The sequence below is a fragment of the Hippoglossus hippoglossus genome, chromosome 18 (assembly GCF_009819705.1).
Source record: "Hippoglossus hippoglossus isolate fHipHip1 chromosome 18, fHipHip1.pri, whole genome shotgun sequence".
NCBI lineage: Eukaryota > Metazoa > Chordata > Actinopteri > Pleuronectiformes > Pleuronectidae > Hippoglossus > Hippoglossus hippoglossus.
This window is the reverse complement of record NC_047168.1, coordinates 6162862-6188335: the sequence shown is the minus strand read 5'-3', so window position 1 is coordinate 6188335 and position 25474 is coordinate 6162862.

Below are 25474 nucleotides of genomic sequence, written 5' to 3'. Positions count from 1 at the left end.
GCCAATATGAAGGCCCATGGAAGGGGATTAGGTGTTCCGATATGCCTGCAGCTTAATCGGTCTTTTGCACACACACACACGGAGACAAATGCGTACACACACATAATGAAATACACACATGCTTCTTAATTTAGTTGTGGTAACCACACATACTTCTAGGTCAATAGGGGCTTTGCGACAGCGCACTAATCCGCTATGCCTTTTTGATTTGCTGAGGGGAGGATTGGGGAAAAGTTTGCCCAGTCCTTATTTCACACACTAGTTGCTTTTTCACTTCTCGTACCATTTTGACGTTTACTTTTGGGTTTAGTGTTATTCACTGTGTGATTTAAGTTAAATCAGTGTTAAGTTGTTTGCTGCCTTGAGAAGTTTCAGTTCAGTTCCCCAAGATGGGAACAGCAGCATGAAATTGGGAAATCTCCTCGGCAGGCACATGGAAGTTGTGATATTTAAGCTCACCAACAATACATTATTGTCTCTTTAACAATTCAATAGTTTGCTGTACAGATGAAAGTGGCATTGACCTTCTTGCCTAACTCGTGGCAAACACACGATCGATCTGCTCCATTGACAAGAACGGTTTGTTCTGAGTTGCCTGTTTCATATGATGAGAGAAAAAAAAATCTGAATTCACCATTGTACTCTCCATAGGGAACTCTTTTTATAAATGTTCAAAGCTATACATCCTGTGGCAGATGTGAAGCCTGAGGGCCTCGCATTAAAAATATGAAAATGTTCAATCAGTCATTTTAAATCTGCTTTAGCTCAGGAGCACAAACAGGGACAAACCATGTTGTTCTTTCATCCACGTGAGCCCTATTTCAGGGCCGATCCTGTCTAACTGGGTCAAATTACAACAACGTGTATTAGGGGAATTTTTGCTCTCAGAGGTTTGTGTGTGTGTGTGGGGGGGGGATTTATGACTTAGCATCTGTACTTTTAAGTGTTTCTAATAAATTGACTGGGAAAACAATTTAAATTAAAAAAAATGTGTGTTGTGTGTGCGTGTGTGTGTGTGTATGTGTGTGAACCTAAACTAACATGCAGAAATCAGAACGAGTTGTTACACTATTTAGATTTTTTTAAACTGATAAAAACTGGAAAAGCCCTTAATATCGTAATGAATATTTGTCAGCCATATCACTTAACTAGATTTAATTCACATTTTCATTTGATTTATTTACTTTTTTTGAATGAATTTACTTTTTCATCGTCTCACTTAATGTTTGTGCATATTATTGTTTATTTAAATTGTTGTTGGAAGTTGTTTTACATGTTGCAAGAGTCCGGATTTATGCCATATACTGCATCCAACCACCAGATGGCGATCGAGACAGTTTGGCTTTACTGTTGTGGCGCTGTCAGGTCAAAGGTCAGACTCGTCAGAAAAACACAGGGTACTAGCAAATTAGCGATGCTAACGTTAGCATCTCTGGCAACGAAGGAGAATTGTTCTAAAAGGTAAACAGTGGAAGTTGTCGTCATTAACACTGAATGTTTATACCTACTTTCTTGACAGGGAGGATGAATTAGAAGATCCACAGCCTGGTGAGACATTAAAGTGTAAGTTAATTTTTTAATTAATCTTTCTTTCTCAATTGTTTCTTTATTTATTGTTTGTTTCCTTCTTTCGTTCTGTCTTTCTTTCCTCCTTCCTTCCTTCCTTTCCTCCTTTCTTTCTTTTCTCTGTCAGAGCAATTAACTCTGCAGGTCTCCACATCCTACATTTAGCGTGTAACTAATACCATTCAAGCGCCACTAAATGTGATTATCCATTACATATCAATCTGCAATCTCATTTGTTAGCGAAGGCCCGGGGACACTTCCCCCTCTAATGAGATGATGGATGGAGAGTTGAAGCTGGTTCTGGTCCGTCATGGAGTCAGGAGGCTGCAGCACAACGACACAACGCCCTCCAAAGGTCTGTTTTACACTGTTCCATTAGCTTAGCTTTGAGCTCAGGGGGGGAAATATGACCTAAAATTGTTATATCACAATGTTACTTTTAGCGAGTTTTGGGAGGAGCAGCCTGCCTTGTCCTTTTATATCAATTTAAAGTATGTATTTTTATAATATATCAAGTATATGGGATATATCATTGTCAAACAAAGACATGGGAGAGTATAATGTATTTTCAACCCAAAGATCTGGAAATTAACTGTACGTGCTTCAACAAAACTGAAACTAGATTAAGAAAAATGTAAAAAAAACGACGGTTAAAGACAGTTAAAGAAGGTGAAAAGGTGGAGGTTTCACACACTTGAACACAACATATTAGCTGTTCTTAGGGATTGTTTGATCTTTACTGAGATGGTCACTATAAAAAAAGAACAGAAGAACAGGGTAATAATGGTTTCAATATTTTCTGTAAAAAACTAGTGATGTCTTTCCATCTCTTACATAAATGATGCTTGGACGTGCTTCATTGGCGCTGGTTGTCCCCCTGCTGGTTTTGCCTCTTCATATATAAACGTGGCTACAAAGCCTCCATAATACTGTAGTTTGCACCACGTCGGATGATTTGGAACCAAATCTGCTCTAAATAACCCCTTTCCCCTTTTTTGGAATAAGAGTTTCTTCTCCTGTGGTCACCTCAGTCTCCCTGTCTTATTCCGACACTCCACTCATCTCGTATAACATCCTCTTGCCCGACCTTTCTTCATGATATGTTTCACATATAGTCTCTTCATTGATTTACCAATACTCAGCTTAAGTGGCTATGTTTGAAGTAACCTCACCATGCTTCAACTCATCAGTTGGGCCCCTCCCTTTTTTCACGTCACACCTTGAAGGCAGTGGCCGATATAGCGATTACTTTTTAATTTGCTACAAAATGACCTTATAAGGTAATTATTCAGACCGCAACTGAACCTTTTGAAGATTTCTTAAAGTCAGGATGTTGATTTGTTACTGTGGTTAAGGTGTTGTGCAATCCATGTCGTGGTGCACTACCACACCAATGATGACTATGACGCCGCTGTACCGCCCACTCCTACTCTGAGCTCACCGCAAGGGCCTTTGCATTCAGCCGCATGAGAAAATGGCAGAGGAAACAGATTATCTGCCAAACAACAGAAGCTCCTGATGATCTTGTGACTGCAGCCTCATCAATAAGTCAGTGTTTCTAATGTACCACATGTACGGGACTGATGTTCTCTGGAGGAAAACTGCAGCGAGAGTCCTCAGAAACACGGGTGACTCATCTTTCATCTTTCATCTTCATCGTCTCTGGGGCTAATGCTCTGAGAAAGATGACGTTATTCTGGTCAGGTTGTCCCCTGGTAGTCTTATGATCTCATTAATAACACTTGTTATATCACCGTGGTATCAGCAGATTGGTGATGCAGTGTCTTTTTAGCCCAAGTATTTAAGTTCAAATAGAAACAATAGGTTATATAGGTATCTTAACAAACTGAAGGTAGGAATGGGAATTATTTACAAGGCTAGTGAGCATATGTGGCCCACAAAAACATTTCATACAAATTTTGCCATTGCTAAAATCCAAAACCAGGGCATTTTTATGGATAAGAGGCCCTGATCTTAAACTTTTTGCCTGACCTGATGCAAAATATCAAAATGCAAAAACTTAATTTCAGCAAGTGGCTCAAACATGGCGTACTCTTTGGTCGTTGATGTAGCCAGGGCATCACTGGTCTTCTTTGTACCATGTGGGGGATGTTGAGATGTCAGAAAGCACATCCTGCCCATCTCTGCTGAGGGACAGTATAGACAGTAACGGTATAGCTCTGTACACTGGCAGTCACAGCACAGCATGGTCTCATCGGATCTGTCCATGTGTCATGTGACTCCCCCAACAATCCGCGCTGTTGTTGTTCTCAGTTCCCAGGACTCAGATGGGGAACAAGCAGCAGCATAGTCTATAGGCGGTGCCAGCTGTGGAGGTCACACGCTAATGGCCGCTACACAGCGCAATTTGTCTTCTTCATTTCCTTTTCCAAGTTTTTTAGCACGTATAGATTTATAGTGGGATATGAGTGTCATATCTAGTACATATCCTAAAGCCTGTATCACAAGGTGTTTACAGCAGAAGATCGGCAGCTCTCACTATACATTTTGTATCTAGGGCAATTTGGAGGGCGTACATGACACGTGCATGTGTGAAGTGCTCTACAACCACACAGCCATTGCTTTCTCTCTCTCTCTCTCTCTCTCTCTCTCTCTCTCTCTCTCTCTCTCTCTCTCTCTCTCTCATGTATAAGAGGTGAGGGGTTGACAGTGGAGATGAGTACATCATGGTAACGATGTCACCGCTCTCCCTCTGTGGGTCTCTCACAGCTCGCTGTCATCCTCCATGCTGTACATTGACCCGGTCACTGTCATGTGCCTGTTTATTTATATATAGACTGTTGTATCCCACGGGTGGTCCTCATGAAAATATTCATGAATATTTGTTCTCCTGTTGATCATATTTTAAAGATTCATGTCATGTGCACGCATGTATTTTTTGCATATCGCCTTCTGTGTGCCAAGGAATTGATATACTGCACTGTACATGGATTGTAAATGATCAGTGCACTTCTCATGGGAGCAAAACATTCATACCCCCTCTGTTTTGCTAATAGATGGGATTTTTAAAATGCCTTCAGTTAATATTACTTTAACCTCATGCTTAATTTTTCAGTACGCTGACAGTTAACTTGTCTTTTCAGCTGGATAAAAACCGTCAAGTCATTAGATCCACTTAAAAAGAGCAGATGTTTTTGAGGGAATGGCTGCTAACATCAGAAACGGTTAATTGGAGGGAGGCAGCATCCACGCGTGCAAACGTTGTTCCAAGCCAATCAACACAGAGGAGACCGTGATGAATGATGAGACCGCTGTCTGTGAAATTTGCAGGCGGTTTGAAGATTTGTGCGTTATGAAAGAAATCAGTTCTAAGCAGGAGTGAAGCATATGGATCAACTTAAAATAACCTGTCAAACCGCTGCGAATATGGCTTTTGTGCAGTGCTGCCAAAATATATAAAGCTTAACTTAAGAAAATAGAGAGACTGACAAGCTGCTAAAGCACAAAGACATGCAACATTTTGCTTTGTGGCTGTGTTTGTATCTGTGGAAGTCTGTTACTCTCGCATAGAAAGATGAGGTGAAATCTAAATAACATATATAAAACGAGCACTTTAAATGTTAAGCTGTTTCTTTAACCTGCATCCGGTCTTTTCCAGGTCTTTGAAGCAGCCGTCAAAGTAGTTTTGCAGCTGAGGATTATTCATGGTCCTGTTATGTTTGGTGGCAGAGCGCTGTGTTTTCTCTCCGTCCGTCATGTAACTGCCACATGCTTAAGTCATGTTCAGTTAGATCAACACATTGTTTCTGAAGGGGGAAATTGTCTCACAGTTTACCTCTTAATCCAAGACATATAGAATATAGAAGACATTTATTTTCAGCAATTAAACCTTAGAAATATTTGCATCTTCATAGATGCCCTTAACCCTCTGCAAGAGTGAGGAAAAACTAATTTTGCAGCACTTGTTGAAATTCAACATGAGATATGTGAAATGCATCGAAATGCGTCACCATAGTACAAAGTACATCTCTTATTACTTCTACCGTCTTGTGAAGATTAAGAGCTGAAGCTGGTGGATGGTTTCGATGCTTCACGTTTTGTAATCAACGAATTTCCCTCCTGCTCTATTCCCTTTCTTCCTTTGCATCACCATCCCTTTTCTTCTCTTCTCACAATTCCATCTCGTTTTTATCTCCGTGTCGTCATACCACACGACTACACATTTACATTTGAGGTGTTTTACCCCCCTATCCACAGTGACTTACAATGAGCAGGGATGTGGGGGTAAAGTGATCTTCAGCAGGATCATTACCCATTCCTTCGTTTCTCCCTTGATCCTTCCAAGCGACCCAAATTCCTCTATTTCCACCCCCGTCCTCTGCCTGCTCCTTCCCTTCACTCTTAAGTGCTCTTCTGAATCAAGGTGCTCTGACAATTGCTCTGGAATGACAGTTTTTCACCCTAATCCTCAGGCCTGTTGTCATGGAAATTGGGCTCTCCACACGGCACCATTCACTGGCCCTCACACGAAAGATGAATTTGAGTTTCTGTGTGCATCACTTTGCATGTGTGCATATGTGTGTGTGTGTGTGAGGGGGCCAACTGGCAGATTTCCGCAGTTAATCACTCTCTCTGTCATTTCATGACAAGAGGAAAAAAGGGAGGGAAGTAAAAGGATGAAGAAAACCATGTGTTGATTGGAGCCACGGAAGGTAGAAAATCTGGCCAGTGGTTAATTTCTCATGGCAGGATTGCATTCAATGCATTCACTGACAGGGCAAGTGAATTTGCCTAATTGCCTCGGGCTAAAAAACGTCTCAATCCACAAAGAAAAACTAGGCTAAGAGCTTAGCCATCTGAAAATAGACAGAGCTGAGTACCTTAGTCTCTGGCACTGATGCAAATTAGCCAGTTTTAATAACCCCGCTAAGACGGAAAATATGGCGAGTGAGTGTGGAGAGATAAGGAGTGATTCTACTGATATATTCTTCACTCCCATCAACATTTTGGGCTTTTATTTTTGTCCTACTTGGGTGGTTTCCCACAATGCAGGCTGCATTCCAGTGAATCCACTCATACTCCACTCCAATTAGCGCAGAGGTTGATGGGGACACCTTTAGTGTGTGATATTTACAAAAAGTTTTCGGGAACGACAGACGTAGTGGATGTAATGTCAGCATGAGTCATGATCAGACTTTGCTCTATAAGCTGTAAATGTGAATGGAATATTCTATTAGTGACTCAAGTAAAAATTCAAATCGGAGGAATTTAATTCAGTAATTAAAGACATTAATTAAAGAATGAATGTAAGTAAATGTAAGGTATTAACATGACAAAAAGCCTATCATATCCAGGATACTGCTGCACACTACTCATTCAGTAAACTTGGATGAAGTGACTACAGAACATTGAATACATTAACATATGTTTCTTTGTGTTTATTAATATGTTAGTGCTCTTTTTTCTCGTGATTAACAGTGGAGTATTTAATAATGGAGTACATTATGTCGCAGACTCGCTGTTAATCAATTGTCAAGAGGTTCAATAGGTCTGTTGCCATAGAAACCAACAAAAGAAGAAGAGTGGATTAAATCACTTGATTGGACAGTTGTTCCAGTCATTAATTATGAACTAGTGTGGCACTTTGTCTTAATAATGAGAACACGGAAATCAGTGTGTGTGTGTGTGTGTGTGTGTGTGTGTGTGTGTGTGTGTGTGTGTGTGTGTGTGTGTGTGTGTGTGTGTGTGTGTGTGTGTGTGTGTGTGTGTGTGGGGGCATTTTTTCAAGAATCAGCGTCCGGCACATTCAAGCTTTGTCCTTTAAGCTGTTTTCAAACATGCACTGAACATCAGGCACTTTCCTCAAATTTTCCGAGGGGGCTGTATGTGAGAATGCAAATGTCCGAGCAGGCTAATCCAGACATTTTGTGGGACTTTCCCTGCCAACCCCCTGGTAAAATGTCCAGAAAATATCAGATTGAGCCCATGGGAGACTGCAGCAGGAAAATGTCCAAATTCACGGCAACTGAATGGGGAGTGTTTATGACAGATATAATTCATGACCAATGCATCTGACTCTGCCAATTTCCTGCTACATTCTTCATATGTAGTAGACAAACTCTGGAAAATATCCTGAAACAATTTTCAACAAATTTTCCGGATTTAATGTCTGAAAACAGCTTTGACCTCTTCACTGTAACCTGCCCTAACCTCCTGTACTGTATAGGAGCTGCACATTGGTTTGCATGCAATTAAGGCCCATGACATCCTTAATCGCACACTTCTGTAATGTGTGTGTAAACTTCAATACAGTAACCAGCAACAATCGGAGCAGGGGGGACCATGTGACGGCTCTTTCAAAGTGGTTGAGGTTGTGTTTTGTTTGAGTGAATACACAGTTGTTGAACCAAAGCCCAAGGCTGAACTCAGATAGGTCTCACAACTTGTGAATATCATGCGCTGGGTGTTACTGTTGACCAGTGAACTCTTTTTCCTGCGGTGCTTGAAATATCACGGCAGCTGCGTAACAACCTCTGTCATATGATGTTGTTTTCGTATCGACAGTCTTTCCCTTCTGTCGAGTAGAGACACAGTTTGTGTTCTTCTTAACCTAATGAAACATCTGCTCTGCCGGAGCAGTTTATAATATAGTTTGCTGTTGGTTAGTTTGACATGTTCGAGTAGAAAACCCCTGGAAAATCAAGCACTCTACTCTATTTTTTCTGTCGATGCATTTTGGATTATTATAAGTACTTTTTAATCTCAGCTAAGCAGTCGAGCATGTCATCAACCATAAACTGATACAGTCAGGGAAGACAGAGATAGTTCAGAATGGCGTGCAGATATCCTGTACGAAGCTCTAATCAGTAATGCTATCTGACACACTCAGACACACTTTATCAGCCAAGCTTCATCAGTGTGCAATGATTTGTTGAAATGGCAAAGACAAAAGATCCACTTAAGTTTTCTAGTTTTCCTTGATTGCGATGTTCTCCCAGCAGAGGTTCAACCTTTTAAAGAGGTGAGTGATTGTGAAATAAACAACATAATCATATTGGTTTAACTGGCCTCCAGAGTAAACATGAGGTTAAACAGATAATTGTATCCAGCGCACAGTGCAGCTAACTGATTTCAAGCTGGAGATGCACATTAACATGTTCTCTTGCAAATGTTCTTGATACTGTGCTCTGCATTCATCCACAGTCTAGCTTTAAAGCTCTATAATCTCTATGGACAGAATTATCTCCACCAAAAATAGTATAGCACTTATAGCCCATGTGGTTGAGTGTATGCCAGTTGAATTGAATGTGAAATCAAAAATTGATCATGTAGGCCAAAAAACAGATAAACACCAAAAAAGGCCTATTTGTGTCCTTTGCCTTTGTGGTTTCCTCAGCCTGAGAAAGAGCCTCTGCTCCACAATAGACTACCATGTACTGACTTCTTGTATCTTTCATGCCTTCCTGCAAATCAGAACTTCATGCCACTCTGAGATGTCATTTGGAACGTCCATATTGCTGCTTCCGTCCTTTTAAATCCCTGCGCTATTATTGTTTTATCCATTCCATTATCTCAGGGTAAGTATATGCAGAGTACAACAGTTTATCAAAAAGGGAACATCGTGTGCTGATATTAAGCCACACAGTTGTGACCCTTAATCTTTTCAGCAGCACGTCAAGGCTACAAACAAAAAAGCAGCAAGCCAAAATAGGTCACTTCATAACAGTAACATAACAGCTCCTCGCAGGATGTGCCTTGTATCTTGAGGTTGTCCTTGGTCTGGTGTCAGTTTGGAGATTTCCCAGACTAACTGTTGTGGTGACATGTAGTAGTCAGGGTAGCAAACAAAGAGAATGAATTCAGCTTCACACCATCATTTGTTAACTTTCTAAAAGGAAGAAGGTCCTGCAGGGGTCTCTTCTGGGTCTACCTGCTTCTTATCAGGCCCAAGCTGCTCTCTAATCTACTGTCACATGGAAGGCTCTGTATGAATTCAGCTCAGGGCTGGGCAAGAAATCAATATGCTCACAATAGCAATATAACAAAGTTTCACTGTATATCAATATATTGCTTCGGCATTGTGCAGAGAGAGGAGGCATAACATATGTTTGATTTAACTTAGATTTGTAAAACGTTTCGCTGTTTAAGTGTTTGCCATTCTCTATCAATAAAGACAAGTTTAAAACCACAACCTTCACTCAGAAACAAAATTCAGTCTTTAAACTTACTGAGGAAATAATAACATGACATTTATCGTGATAATTATTGGTATTAACTCATATTAACATTTTTATCTTGATATAATTTTTGGCCATATCGTCCAGCCTTTATTCTGGTAATTCAGCATTTCATTTCATTAACTCATTTTGATGTCAGTGACCAGTCTTTATTAAAACCTACACACTGTATGTGGTATGTTGTAGAAAGAGTGTGTCATTTACAGACCTTTGACTGCCCTCTCTGTCTGCTCCCTTTATTATCTCATCCTCTCTCCACATGCTACAAGCATCCAGGGCCATAATTAATAATCAGTCTCGCCCCGCTGGATCCATTCAGTGAACTGGTACACACACATACACACACACATACACACACACACACTCACACAATGCAGAATGAACGGTCACCCTACATGGTGGTTTCTTATCGACTTTTGTGTGTGTGTCTGGAGAAAGTTCTTATCCACTGAAGAGTCCTTGGAGGCTTCGGCTATGGGATAATAAAGCACGACAACACTCACACTATAACCGCACACTATGACATGAGATCACAACAAGCAGGTACACAACTGAATTATGGTTGGACGTTATAAAGTGAGGACAAACGGTCAGAAGGCTGAGAAGAAATCAAGGTTATTCAAATAAATCAGGATTATACATGAGCAAGAGCACACACATCGGAACAAAACCCCAAAGATAACAGAAAATGGAAGGGGCACTTTAGGTAATGAGGTTTCCACATGAGTTCAATTCCGTTGAAATCCACTTTCCCTCTAATTTGTGCATCAAAAAATAATGAGCAGAAAAACCACTAACCTGCTACAAACAATAAAAGTCACACAGTCTTTGTAAGGTGCAGAAATAGTACATTGGTGTATTATTTATTTCTTTTAGCGAGGTCAGCTCGTAAAAGGGAAATGTCTCCTGAAAAGAGGGTTAGGGGAGAAAAGGGGCTTTCATCCCTGCAGAGCCAGGAGAGCACATAAAAAGCACCTCTGAATTTAGTAGTCAAAGAAACTTATGTTGTGAGTGCGTTTCTCTCAGGGTAAATGAATGTAACATACAAATTTGAGGGACATATTCAATTATATGATATATAATGCAGTGTATTATATTTCCTACCTAAGAAACTACTTATAGCAGACTTGATGAAATACACAACTCAAAAGGCCTCCGCAGAGCAGTGCTCATAGATTTTTGTTTTGTATGGAAATTAATGGAAACCACTTGTGGCTCTAATGAATGGCAAAATATTCAAAATGCATCTTGGTATGGTTTTCATATTTGCATGTTTAGTTGTGTCATTTTTAGTAACTTTAGCGTTGCTACAAGAGCATCACAAGTCATTTTGATGACTGATTGGTTGATTTGATTGGTTGCATGTGTATGTTAATGTCCCTGTATCCAGAAATGCAGTCAGAACATTCTGGACACAAACTCTACCATCTTTTGTTCATTCGGAGTCAGAATCTGCCAGGTGGCGATCGAGACACTTTGGCTTCACTCTCTTGGAGCTGTCATGTGGTCCCATCTTTTCTAAAGTCAATGATTGGTTGCTATTCAGTATGATGACTCTTTAACTTTGGTGAACTCAGGCCTGTGAGCATGGCTATAGACTATTAATCTGGTTTCAGTGAACCACTCTTTGAAAAATGAAAGATGCTCTGACAGGAAGTGGACCCCCGATACAAACTTGAATCCAAAGCCTTTCCTTTTACTGGACTGGAAGAATAGCTGTGGCCTCTCCCGGTGTGAAATAATCTTCCGGCTTCAATAATCAGCTCCACTCTTCATCAGCGGTGAAAGACCCAAAGCCTCAACTTCAGCGGCTGCCTGCTGTTGAGTTGAATGAGTCAAAAAGAGAGGGGGGGGAGAAATTAAGAGGGCGAGTAAGAGGGCACCTGATGAAAGTATAAAGAGAAAGAGAGAGAACGTAAAAAGAAAAGAAAATGCAGACAAGGACAGGCTGCGCCCTCCGGTGCCTTTGTCCCATTGGCCAAGGGTCTGCCCGATGCCAGCGGCAACCGATGACATCACTGTGTGAAACGCGGCGGGGGAGGGCGGGGCCTCTGCTGCCTCTTGTCACCCTGGCAACAAGTCCACTAGTGTGTGTGTGTGTGTGTTATTGTTAGAGTTGTACAGTGATTGCCTCACCTCTGGCAAGAAGTCTGCCGCCAATTCTCTTTCATGTTCTCTTTCTTGTCTTTCTTTGGTTCCTCTTGCTGTCCTCCCTTCATTCTTCTCCCGGCTAAGTTACATTTTGTCATCCGAACAGTAGTTACTCATTTTAGAACAAGATTAATCGTCTGTGACCTCTACCTCCCCTCCCCTAGCTCATATCCATCTCCACTTCCTCAGTTTCCTCCCTCCCTCTCGTCTAATTCCATTCTGCCTCTGTCCGTACTTGCTTTCATCTTTCATTCTCCTCCTCTCCTCTCCTGCTTTTCCTCCCCTCCTCTTAACTCTTTTCAGTATCCTGCAGAGTGTCATAAGTGGATTGGTGGTGTGCCAACCTAAAATGAGTGGAGGAATCATACCACTAATCCCATTGTGAGAGGACAAGAGCTGAGGAAGGCCAGTGTGCGTTTATGTGTGTGCCTGTGTGTGCCTGTGTGTGTGTGTGTGTGTGTGTGTGTGTGTGTGTGTGTGTGTGTGTGTGTGTGTGTGTGTTTCGAGAAAGTCTGAAAAAGGAAGAGGGGTGGGGGGGCCGTCCTATAGACAGGATAGACAGAGCGATAGAGGGGTCTTTGTGTGAGTGCCCTGTTAAATCAGGCTTATAATGCCAGCTTTTATAGGAAAGCCTCTCAAGACTCCTGTGATAAGTGGCACGCTTCTCTGATCTGTACATGAAAGACCAAGAGCAAGAAAAGGAGAGGAGAAAAAAATAAAGACATGAGAGAGCGTGGTCCGTCCAGAGAAAATTAATTTTTTTCTGTTTCCTGGGGAGCTTCATGTCCTGTGAGAGGAAGGGGGAAGGAGGAATAACTATACATTCACACATCTCTTGACTTTAACACACTGTCAGGGCTGTGCAACTTGCTCAAGGGTTTTTTTCTGCTGATTCCAGAACAAGAAAGATGTACAGCTTTTCAAAGTGTAAGAGAGAAGTGTTAGAGAGAGTATAGAAAAGCAACAGGTCATCCAAACTAACCCTAACCTACTTGTTCAATGCATTTTAAAACAACACATCGGAGTCTGTTCTGATCTAGTGTCTCTATTGTCGGTAAGAAATAAGACATTCCAAGACATTTCTTCTCTATAGTGCTGCAGAAGCATCCTCTATGGCCTTGTTCAGATCTCGTTCCAACATCCATCCTGAGAGATCTGATCACAAGTAGACAGCTGACACCACTTGATTTTGGTTTTACCCAGTCTGAGTTTACAGATGAGTCCACTGTCAATATGTGTGTGTGTGTATGCAATAAGATTTTATTCTGAGTAGGCGGTCCTTCATACAGTATGTGGCCTAAGACACATTTGCGTTCAAACAGCCAAAAGAACTTGACTACATGTGTCCCAGACCAACTTTGGACGCATTTTGATGGTTTAGCCCTGAACCTGAGGTCTCAGCAGGTTCTAACTGACACTGTTCTACAATGGCTTTCGCAACAAACTATTTCCAAATCGAGTCCTTGTCGTCGCTTAGCGATAATTCCACTTCCAAAAGTGCTGTAAAAAGACAGCTACAAAATTCTCGTTGTTTAAAACTGAAAACTACTGAGTTGAGATCTTTAAAAAGATTGTCGCAATAGTTCATGAATTCATGAATGTTTGAGTTTGCGATCACTGGTTTCTGGCAGCTTGTGGGCGGCAGAAACAAGCGCTGACATATGCACTAAATTAATATGGCAAGCTGTTTTCCTCTTCGAGCAAATCTATTCAAATTTAGACATCGGATCTTTGATCCTTTTAAGCATAAAAAATGTATTAGCAGAGCTCTGAAATTAGCCAAATATTGTGGTAATGGTTTATAGAAAATAACACAAACCTTGACGTGCAAGTGTGGGGATTCATTTTGGTTTATTTTCATACATCAGCCTACTAGGCTTTCTTTTAAATTGAATCATCTAACCATCCACTTATGTGCCTTCTTTATATTCCATAACCTCCAGCTAGTGTCGCAGTAGGAATTTAAAAACACAATGACCAACACTGACATGTATCTGAGGCTGAAGAAACAAAGAAGGACGTAGGAAACTAAGAGTAAAGAAAAACACTCAGATCCCTGGTGAGCACAGATCACAGGAAGCCTCTGTCTCCTCTGATTTCTCTCGTCTGATAAAGTCTTTCTTCTGTCCTTTCCAACCCTGATTTACTTGCCTGCACGTCTTTCTTCATCTCCTTGTTCCCTTCTTCCCTCCCTTCTTCTCCCTCGCACACTCATCAGCCACCAGGCTCAAACAGCCTTCTCTTTCATTCCTGACACTCCCGCTTTCTTCCCGTCGCTCCCACCACTCTTCGCCCTGTGGGAGGTAGAAAGAGATTTATAGAGGACGAAGTGATATCATTGTTAGCGGCTGTCCTCTGAGCTCCCCTTTGAAATAAACACACACACATGCACACACCCGCACACACACACACACAACAATAAATGACAAGCGATCAAACACTTGCAGGTGACTGAGCAAGCCACAGAGGCACACACACAAGAAAATCCACACACACACACACACAGTTAGAGATACACACTCCCTCCTTAGCTTTCTCCTGCCTGCCGTCTAGAGGGCTTGTTCCCACGCCATAGGGAGTGTGTCTCATGACTGGCCAGCTGTGTGTCTGCGTGTGTGTGTGGTGTGTCGGAGGGTCCATCGTCGGGACACCAGGGGCTCCTCCTTTGGGATTAAACTCGTGTTTTAAGGTCACGAGTGGCGGCTGGAGCCTTAACACCCCCGCTCCAACTCCTCCCGCACAAACACACACATACACACTCGCTCACAATCAGTCACCTCAGACATCACTGTTGTTAAATGGATTGAATTGGTTTATTCCAAATGCAATATGGTGAGTCTTAGCTGTTGTCCTGCCAGCTAATCCATTAATGTGACCACATAGGTCCCTGTGGTACCAACATCCATCCTCCTAGGTACTTGGGTAAATGGCTCATAGGTGATTGGCTGGAGGAGCCAGAATCATTTAGAATGTAAATCACTTCATGGGCAATGTGCTGTATTTGAGATCGACAGGAAGAAATGTCCCATCCTCCCAACAGTTCCGTTTCCTGCTGCAGGGAGACATACAGTCTTTTTTACTGCAGCGGTTCTTTGGCAAATTTTATGCAACGTTTCTTCTGTTCATAGGAAGTCAATCGAAAAAGTGAAAAAAGCAAATTAGCTGCTTATTATGCACAAGTGCCACTTAAGCCTCATTCACACTGGATTTATTTGTCTAAGGGAGGTGGGGGTGATTTTAACAGTCATTGTGTTGGTCGGTGACTTTAATCCAGTGCGGATGTTGTAAAGTTTGACTTTTGTATGGAATCTGATAAATGGAAACACAATGACACCAACATACAGGCCAATATGACAATGGCAATAAAAGGTGTTTGTTCGAGTTCTGCACTAGCACACAATGAATCTCGGGATATGTTGACCTGAGAACGATCCACCCGTTGGAGCCTTCATTGCTCCGCGATGCAAGGGCGGATTTATCGGCCGTATATTAAAAGCAGCCTTCGAATTGTCTTGTCATGCTAATGTAATGCAATCGGCCTTCAAATGCAGCCCCTGAAGGAGGTGGCACCTGAATTTAGACACAGCTCATGTCTATTGCACACCACTTCCAATAAGTTCACTATGGTTAAGCTTGAATCCACTATTTGAATTATAGTGAATATTTTAATTTCCCACCTCCCCCAATGTTAATTTAAAGAGAAGGACCATGTTTGCTTTCCAAAGTGAAATCTCACATCTGTCACTCATGTCCCCAACAGGATATATTTACATGTGTGTGTGTCCTGTTTTTTTTTTTAAGTTTACAGGTTTTATTTACATCCAAATTAGCATTAGTTACAGATATTGACTGAACTGTCTGTGAATTAAACCAAACCCCATTGATCCAATTTGAGCGCAACGACAGATACAATTGGGAAGGAGAGCGGGATTAAAGTGAGACTTTACAATGTTAAAACAAAAGGTCATAGCTTCAGATGGATCACATGTCATTGTTTGATTTAATTGAAAAAAGTATGATCAACGTGTGACAGTTCTGGCCGACTGATGTAAGAACCACGAAACCTTTGTTGTAGAAGATCAAGCGCAGATGAAATGGAGCTGGCATGCAAAATCGTACGTCTAATTTGTAACTCCTATAATCATGTACCATAATTACTGAAGTATGTTTTTATTGAAAGGAACATGAACATGAGTCTTTGATAGTGAACTTGAATGAGAAGCCCTAGTCTTATCACTTAAGATGATTATTTGCAAAGTGTTTTGGGGGAAATCGAGGAAGAGGATTAGAGAAAGGGACATAAGAGTTGTTTTTGAACAGGGCCATTAATGCCGTTAATCCCATTGTTATGAGACATTCTGGCTTTAATGCTCTAGTGAATCATTGTGTCAATGTGTTTTGATGTGATTCTACAACTGTCTAGACAGATGACATTAGTTGAAATGTCCTTGTTTGTGTCAGACGCACTGATACGTTACAGCCACTTGTTATGTGTGTGATGTTGTTTGGATGTAGTTGGAGCCATAACATGGCTTTGTGCATTCTTACCAGCATTAGGTGGTGTTTCGCATTGTAAACAGATTAAGTCTTGGAACACTGTACCAGGACAGTTTACATATTTGCTTCACCCTTACTTATCTCCTTCAATCATTAGTAAACCATTTTCTGAGCCTTGATTGCGTTTACATTATTAGGCTGGAAATATAATTTTTTTTACTGTTTGATCCAATGTCCAGCTGCTGGGATCAGTCTGTTTTCATTGCATCTGCAAGACTTAAACTCAATCAAATCATATCTTATGAAAAGGTTTTTTTTCCCTCCCTAGCTATAATATTTCTTTAAGAGGCTGATCAATATATTGGTTAGCTAATACAAATTGTCTTGATATGAGGATGTTCCAGCCTGATCTTTGAAACGATAGTGAAAAAATATGAAATATTAATTATTAGCACAAATGTTATCTTTTGCAATCTGTAATTCATTCATATGTGATGAGTAATTCCAAGGCAAAAGGGGGAACTGGAGCATACAGATTTATCTAAGTGCACTACATCTACAACAGGCTTTCAACTGTTATTGGATCAATGGATGTTTTTAGATCTATTGGATAATGGAACATCAAAAGACTACAGATATATTGTGTAGTTAGAAAGATAAAGTACAAACAACAGAAAAAATACTGCCATGTAATAAATTACAGGAAATGTGAGAAACTCAGTTCCTCATTTAAGCCAAAATGTCGGTGTTGTGTTGTCCTCAAAAAGCACCTGAATCAGCTGCATATGTACAGGGAACCCTGATGCCCTTAAAAACCAGGGTCAGTCAAACCAGAGGGATTAATATTTGGACAGAATACTGTAGAGCCCAGTTTACATTTAAACATCATCACTAGGAAAAGAAAATAGGAGCCAGTAACGCTGCAGGACACATGATAACAACAAGGGAGGCAATGCAATGTGAGCAACGCGACTGTGACCTCTGTCTAATCGGTGCACTCAACCCCAGAGCAAATCCTAACCTTTTTACTGGTCACCCGACCATGACTCTGAGGACAAAGGACTGTTCCAACAAAGAGAAGGCAGGTTTGTGATGTATAAACACGATTTGTTATATTTTCCAAGGTAAGGGTTACTGTCCTGGAAAATCTCTCAACCTTAGATTTTAAACCTATGCTTCCCTTTGGCATTTTAATAGATTTTCATTGGTCTGGGTACATTTTTATGAATTAATCATTAATCTATGAATAAATAGACTAAATTACACAGTTATTCATTATTTTAAATGTTATTGGGAAATAGAAAGAGGAATAAAAAGAGTCTACAAAGGATATATAAGTCTGCCATGTTTGAAGGAGTCTTTGAAATGGGACAGCTTAGTCGTGCAGCTGTGCCGCAGTCTGTCTTCAAATGCAGCCTCTGAAGGATGCAGCCCCTGAATTGGCGTGAGCTCAGTAGAGCTACCACCAACTTAGGCACAGCCCTGATTGTCTCCCGCATTTTGATTGTCCTTTCCTGACATGTCAGACATATGACATGTCAGGAAAGGACAATCAGACAGATCCTGGACTTCCTGCTCGTGAACCCACGCTGAGTAAGAATAAACCGATGCATAGGACACAGACGATCACATCTGGAGGACGCTGTTGTCATCCTCGTCATCTCCTTTATTGGTCTGACACTTCAACAATCAACAATCACTGTCACTGTTGACAAGCTGCAGGCCTGATCCCACAATGGCAGAGGGGATGGTGACGTTGTTGTCTCCTGATTGAAGTGGTATTTGTAGTGCTGCAGACAGACATTCAATCACGCTGGTGTTATTAGGAGCAATTGTGTCCCACATCTCGGTTTGAGGCAAACAAGGAAATGAATCAACGGGTTGTCAGTGTGCACACAAACTACAGACAGAAGCAGTTGAGAGGAGAAATGTGTTTTGACAGGAAAATTCGTCCACACTCAATACACTCGTTCAGATTCATTCTATATCCACAGGACGCTATAGAGCAACCTATTGTTGATCCTGACTGTGTTGCTCTGGAGTGCTTTAGTCTGTATTGACTCTTTAAAATGCCTGTTCAATTTTCCAATAGGTCGTGTATGCACAACTATTTCTGTGCCAACAATTGACCTCCTCTGTATCGGGTTGACAGCAAAGGTACAGCAGTTATTGATGATTCTATATATATTTTAATGATTTATAATTTTGAGGTATTTCTACAGTTTCAGCCATTTAAATGCTACTGTATACTTTCACTATTTGCAGCCACTGCCCTTCATTATTTGGGATAGCTAGATCAGATGTAGCTTTGATTAATCAAATGGCTTTTCAGCTTGATAAAATGGTCTTATACACAATATCTATACCTGTATAATTCAAATTTTTTACAAGGATAGAAATAATTATGCTGAGAATCATCCCTGACCAAATCACAGGTGTAAAATAAAAATGTGACAGCAAGGCCGCCGTGTGACCGCGTACGCTGCTTTGAAACGTGTATTTTAAGAAAGCAGGTGCTGGTCAGAGCTGCAGTTTGGAAAAAAAATCTGCACACACTAAAATGCATGTGCACACTCCTGCACACACACAATCAGCCCCCCTCCCCACCCCCAAAACTGAAATGCCAGAAAGCATTGATTGTGACATTGTGAACAGGAGCCTGTAGGCAATTTCAGGTTTTGTTTGTCTCAACAAATATATGTAAAAAAGAAAGAAAAAAAACTGACAGTGTATTTAAAGGTCAAAATAGAAGAATAGAGGAACTGTGTGTGTGTGCGCATGTGTGTACAAGCTTGTGTGTTCGTGTCTGTGTTTGGCAAAGGCTGACGTGAAGAAATTTGCAAGAGAAAATTACTTTATTATTTTTACTTGTATAAAAATGGTTAAATACTAATCTGCTTTTTCTTCTTGTGAAAGAAATGCAGAGAATGAATGGTTTATTGTAAAAACGTGTGAATTTAGGTTCCGACAAACATTCCTCATGAAATAATTGTCGGGAACTGACTCTTAAGTGGCATGTGCGAGATGAGTGAAAGAGATTCTGACATTCATTAATGTTGTCGTATTTGTGATTATGCAAATTAATCCAATCTCACAAACACATAGCTCCGACTGAACAGGGGGTCTTCATCTGAAAAGTTCAATTCACAACAAGTTTGTGCTTTCAACAACTTTCAGTGAATCCAAGTTGAAACACTCAAATATTTTATAATATCCATCCGTACATCCATTATCCGTACCCCTTGTCCCTCAGGGGTCATGAGGGACTGGAGCCACATATTTTATAATTTATTTAAAATTTCCTCTGCTCTAAGTGAAAATGAAAATCCCCTAATGTCCCGATTAGGGTTCAGTCTCTTTCCGTTTCTCATCACTAAACCCCCTCTGTATACCATCGAATCCTCACATGTCATGCTGATATCATTAATAAAAGCACATGACCTCACACACATACATTCATCTGCCACTACTTGGTGCTGATTTTAATCTCAGTCTCTAATCCTACAGATTATAGACCCCTTACTTCAGCACACACACACACACACCCTCACACACACACAAACACACATGTTATTGACAGCATCTTCATTGAATGTGACAACCCCCTCTGAGGCATCCAACCCCCCTCAGCTTTCTCCCACATGACACCAGCTGAGACATGGACAGATATTATGTGTTTGCACACTGTTGTCTCGTGTGTAATCTGCAGTGCTGTATCTCCTCACATAATCACACGTACACTTACATTTGTGCATGCATGCCAACACACATAGACACACACACACACACACAGACACACACACACACACACACACACACACACACACACACACACACACACACACGCACAGATGCACAGCAAACATACAGCATTTGACCCAAGACTGACCTTGCTTAATTTATTGTTGCTTATGAATTGACTACAGCTTTACACACACACACACACACACACACACACACACACACACACACACACACACACACACACACATTGTTAAGGTGATTAAGTGCTCTGTATTAATCTGTGTCAGTGTCAGTGTTAAGACAAACAACTGAAATATGCTGACTTCCACCACATGTCAAATGAATGATGCTCGGATTATACAGCCACACATGTCTCTGTGTGTGTTGTGTAATCACATGTAATCTGCAATTATATAGACACTGAACATGGGTCTCATATAATCCCTCTGACAGACAAGATATTATACTGTAATTTATACAGTACTGTATATATTACAGATATGTATATCAGAAAGAACTCCAGATGCAAACAAGCAGGGTTAATAACACATTTTAATTAAATGTAGATAATCTATCATAAAGGTCAAATGGGATAAAGGTTTTTTTTTCAGAGAAAAAGAAGAGCTGAATAACCAAATGTTTTGTATGTCATTAATTCTTTAAAATATTATTTTCTAATATTTTGAGCTTTGTAAAAATGTATTTACAAACTATAGTGCTATAGTTTCCATGAGGGAATTTCACTTTCACAGCTCTGAAGTCATTGTCGCCATTATCTTTCACAACCTTTATTAAATATATAGTTTGTTTAAAGAAAACCACAATATTCTTTACATACAACTAAACAAAAATGTAAAATAAGAATACAAATACTCTCAGTGCACTCCAGCTAATTTTTATTCATTCCTTTTTTTCTTTTGTCCTTCCATCCTTCTACTTCTAACTCTCCCATTGTTTCTACCTACCGTACTTGTTCATGTACTCCCTCATCCTTCAGCTTTTTCAGCTATGCAGTTCATCCCCCAGCTTTTCAAACAATGAATTTCAGCAGCAGTCAAACCATATCTTCTTCAGAAAAGGCAGCTATAAAGGACGTGATTCCAGAGAATTATTTTGGGTACAGTTTCATTTTTAGTGGCATTATATTCTGGTGTCCTCTGAGCATGTGGGTATGTTTATGCATGCGAGGGAATTGCGATTAATATAATGGAGAACTGCCAGTGTGTGTGTGTGTGTGTGTGTGTGTGTGTGTTAGATGGATTGATGCCAGTGAGTCTGCATCCAGCATTAGCTTGAGATCAGAGAGTCATGTCATGATCCTTTTCCCCGTTTTTTTTCGTGTGTGTGTGAATGTATGTGCACTTGCCGTAGTTAATCACTTTGATAGTGATCGCTCGTCTATCTCTCTCCCTCCAGCCTCTCTTCATCATCATTCCTTTATCAGCTTTAAGCTCAGCCAATCGGTCGACATATAAGCAGGTCACCCGATACGCATACAGACAACCAGCGACTCCAGTCAGTGGGCACCAGCTCATGTTGAAGCTGCACAGAAACGTCACTAGTGCTAACGCTCACCTCGTGTCCTCATTTGTCATTGGTTTAAAAAGTTTGCTGAACCGAAAACATCTCATACTTCAGTTAAATCCAAAATATGAGCCACTCTTTAATCTTCCTCTTTGACAATTTTTCCCCAAAGAACTTTATAACTTGTGTTTTGCAAAGGTATAAATAAATGATGTGTGGTCTGCACTTTTCACTTTGCTTTTTACAATATAGTCTTTGTGTTGAGAATGCAGCGATCTTCAGCCTGAATGTGTCCATTTCATGCGGGATGGATCTGGCATTTGTGACAGAAATGCTTAGTAGCGGAGGTTTGTTGCGTTGCCAAGTAGGCCAGACCCTTATCCCTGCTTCTGCTTTCTCTCCCTCCACCGTCTCCGATGCTTGTGGGGCCAGCTGACAATCCACGGTCATCCCGGTGGTCTCGCAGTGTCCTCCGGTGGGTTGTGGGACTTTGTGACAGTCAAATTGTTCCGTAATCGACAATAGGCACAGTCTGCTAGTCAGAAATTGACAACCTAAAATGACCATCTTTGATATAATTCTATTTGTCGTTTTTAGTTTGGTCCATGTCCCATCCACTAACATGGACGAGGCAAGGTTTATGACCCATACTGCAGCCAGCTATTAGGGGGAGAATGAGATGCTTTGGCTTCACTTTTGCGGGAACCATCATGACATCCATCTTTATATACAGTCTATGGTATGATGGTAGTAGTCCCAAAAGCTTCTTCTTGTGCTGATGTTAGGAAAATTCAATTTACCACTAATGTATCTACATCATTCCTATTTAAAGCCTTTTCTAAATTCATGTTTTATATTCCCGGTATTCCAGCAGTGGAAGCGAATGCAGCACCATGCAATATTGTTCAGACTTTATTGCTCTGAGCACAATCATGAGGCTAGTCCTTCATGTTTAGCCCCTCGTTGGCCATCTGAGTTTGTGGAATCAGTAATTTCTTACAGCTACAGTACAACAACATCTCGCATTTGGTGAAAAGAACCACAGAAGTGTCAGCAAAATGGTGACAAAGTGGCTGCAAGGCCCGGCATCACTGACATCTAAAATAAAGTATTACACTGCAGTATTACACCAACAGCTTAGTTTAGTAATTAAAAAGGAGCTACAGTCTATTTGTTAGACCTTAGTTTTACTTTTGCCGTTACATTTATGTGCAATGATCAAAATAGATGATGAAAGTTTCCCCGCTCTTCCTATTTTGCAGATATTCTGTAAATTCAGACTTGCAGTAGACACATTTAAATTGAATCTTTCCTAATATATAATTAGTCCTTCTCTGTTCACATATGCCAGTATTTTATTTTTCATTTAATTTCTGTCTTCATCTATAAAAACCTTTACAGATATGCTGTATTTGTTGGTATATGATAAATCATGTCTCATTTGACTGAGAGTTTCAGACATAATTTATATGAATGTGTGTGCTTGGTCGCCATCTTGGCTCCACAGAGCAGCATTGGACCGGAGCCAGGATGGCAGATGGTTGCTTGTCTGCAGGGTTTGGATTCCTACAGGGCCTCTAACACAGCAAACAGTCGAAGATGCTGAAATTTATTGTGTCTCGTTTCTCTTTCTCCATCCATTTTTTTTATCTCTCATCCCTGATTCAAAGTCTTTTAAGGTCTTCCCATCCCATCTATTTTGTCCTCTTTTTCTAATGGTGTTTCATCTTCCTTTTTTATTTTAAAGTGAGATCTACTGGAAAACAGGCAATATAAGAATAAGCCAGAACAATAACATAATAATACAATTTTAAGTCTGTTCAGCTTATAATTATGAGTCAGTTATGAGTCCCTATGCAGACTTCTGTGCATCTGAAATAAATTAAATGATCTCCTGCCAAAAAAATTGATAGAGAATGAAGAAATGCTGAATTACGTTTATAGATTTGTTTTGGCGTCGCTGTCAGAAAGTCATTCCATTCAGGAGAATACACTGAACTGGATAAAATACTGCTGTGGCAACAATAAGACTTTCATTCATTTCTATATCTCTTTGTCGTCTCTTCCTCTTTTTTTCTTTTTATTTCATGTTTCAGCCACTTTTTTATTCTTCTTGTGTTCTCTGTCCTTACCCGCTGATTCGGACTCAATATCATCCCTCTCAACCTCCACGTCCCTCTCTCATCCCTCTACATCCCATTCTCCTCTCCATCTCGCTTTCTCTCCTGGAGCAACAGTATGTGTACACCCGGTTGCCATGGCAACGCGAGGAGGCCACATCAGCGGGTGGATGAACAAAAGACCCAGAGACCCTCTTCCACAGAGAGAGAGAGAAGGAAAATCTGATTTCAGTTTTAGGCGAAGGGTTTGGTTTGTGTGGAAAAATGAGGAGGTGGAGGGGGAGGAGGGGAGAGGGATGGATCGCGTAGGTGAGGCGAGTTCATAAATGAAAGAGAGAGAAAAAGCGAGTGAGAGAGAGAGAGGGGGAAGGGAGATGTGGTTAACAAGCAAAAAAAAAAAAGAATGAAAAAGAAAAGCCTAAAAAATGCAACAGTGCAGTGTATAATGTAAAACTGCAGCTGTGGCAGCACCATGGCCACCGGTGGTGTCTCACAAATTCAGATAATTTAAAATAACTGAGGATCAGAGAAATGGGTTCTATCATCATTCAATCATTCTGATTGTTAACATCATTGTTAGAAAGGTGTTTCATCATTTTGTTATGAAAAATAGGAGATCATTTTAAAGACAAATTTCTGGATGTTTTTGAGGTATTTCACCGCATGAAATGAAACCTTTCTAGCTTCTATATATTACTGGCCCCATATTACTCCATTAGAAAGCTGAGTACATGCACCAGTAGTGTGCCATGGACACCAGTGATGTGTGAGGAATGATGCTGGCATGATTTGAATGCGCATTATTGCCTTTGAGCCAGTAAGATGCTTAACACTGAAAGAGTTCCCTGTGTTATGAGGATCTGGAGCACAGTTTCCCAATCTGTGGTTCTAGGACCCCCTCAATAAATGAGAAACATTTGCGCTGTCGCCTCACAGGTCAGGTTCTTGGTTCGAAACCTGGTGCCGCGGCATCTGTGTGGAGTTAGCATATTCTCTCTCCGTGTCTGTGTTTTTTCCCCAGTTAATCAGGCTCCCCCCCACCGTCCAAAGACATGAAAATTGGGTTTAGGTTAAAGGCTGATTCATGGTTCTGCGTTGAAGCTACGTCGTAGGTACGTATGTAGCCTAGGAGCATAAATTCAGTCTCACATAAGAAGCTGTAACCTGGTATCGATTAGTTGAGAAGAAAGTACACTTGGGAAAATGTCTCCTTCAAGCCTTCCCCTTATTATTCTGTTCATTTATATTAACGTTTTTAAAGAGGTTTTGTTTTATTCATGGCAAAAGGCACAGCGACAACTTTGTGACTTGGCTCATACTATACAAGGCGATTCCTGTGTTTCACTTGATGCCACACAGGCTCTTACCTCTCCCAGTCGTCTATACGGATGACCCTATTTGCTCCATTCATATCTATTACAGTTTGAAATCTGATTAACAGCTGAGTGAGTGCTCTGCACTCCTATTTGTCTAAGTAAACATATGGAGCCGTGATCCTCCTCAAAATATACAGAAAGAGCCTTGAGGGCACTAGTGAGGGAACCATATTCAATTACCCTGCCTATTAAAACTTGTCAGGGGTGTGTTTGTGTGTGTGTGTGTGTGTGTGTGTTAGCTGAAACAGGACAGCCTTATGCAAATATAATTACACAGATTAAACCACAGAGGGTCCTC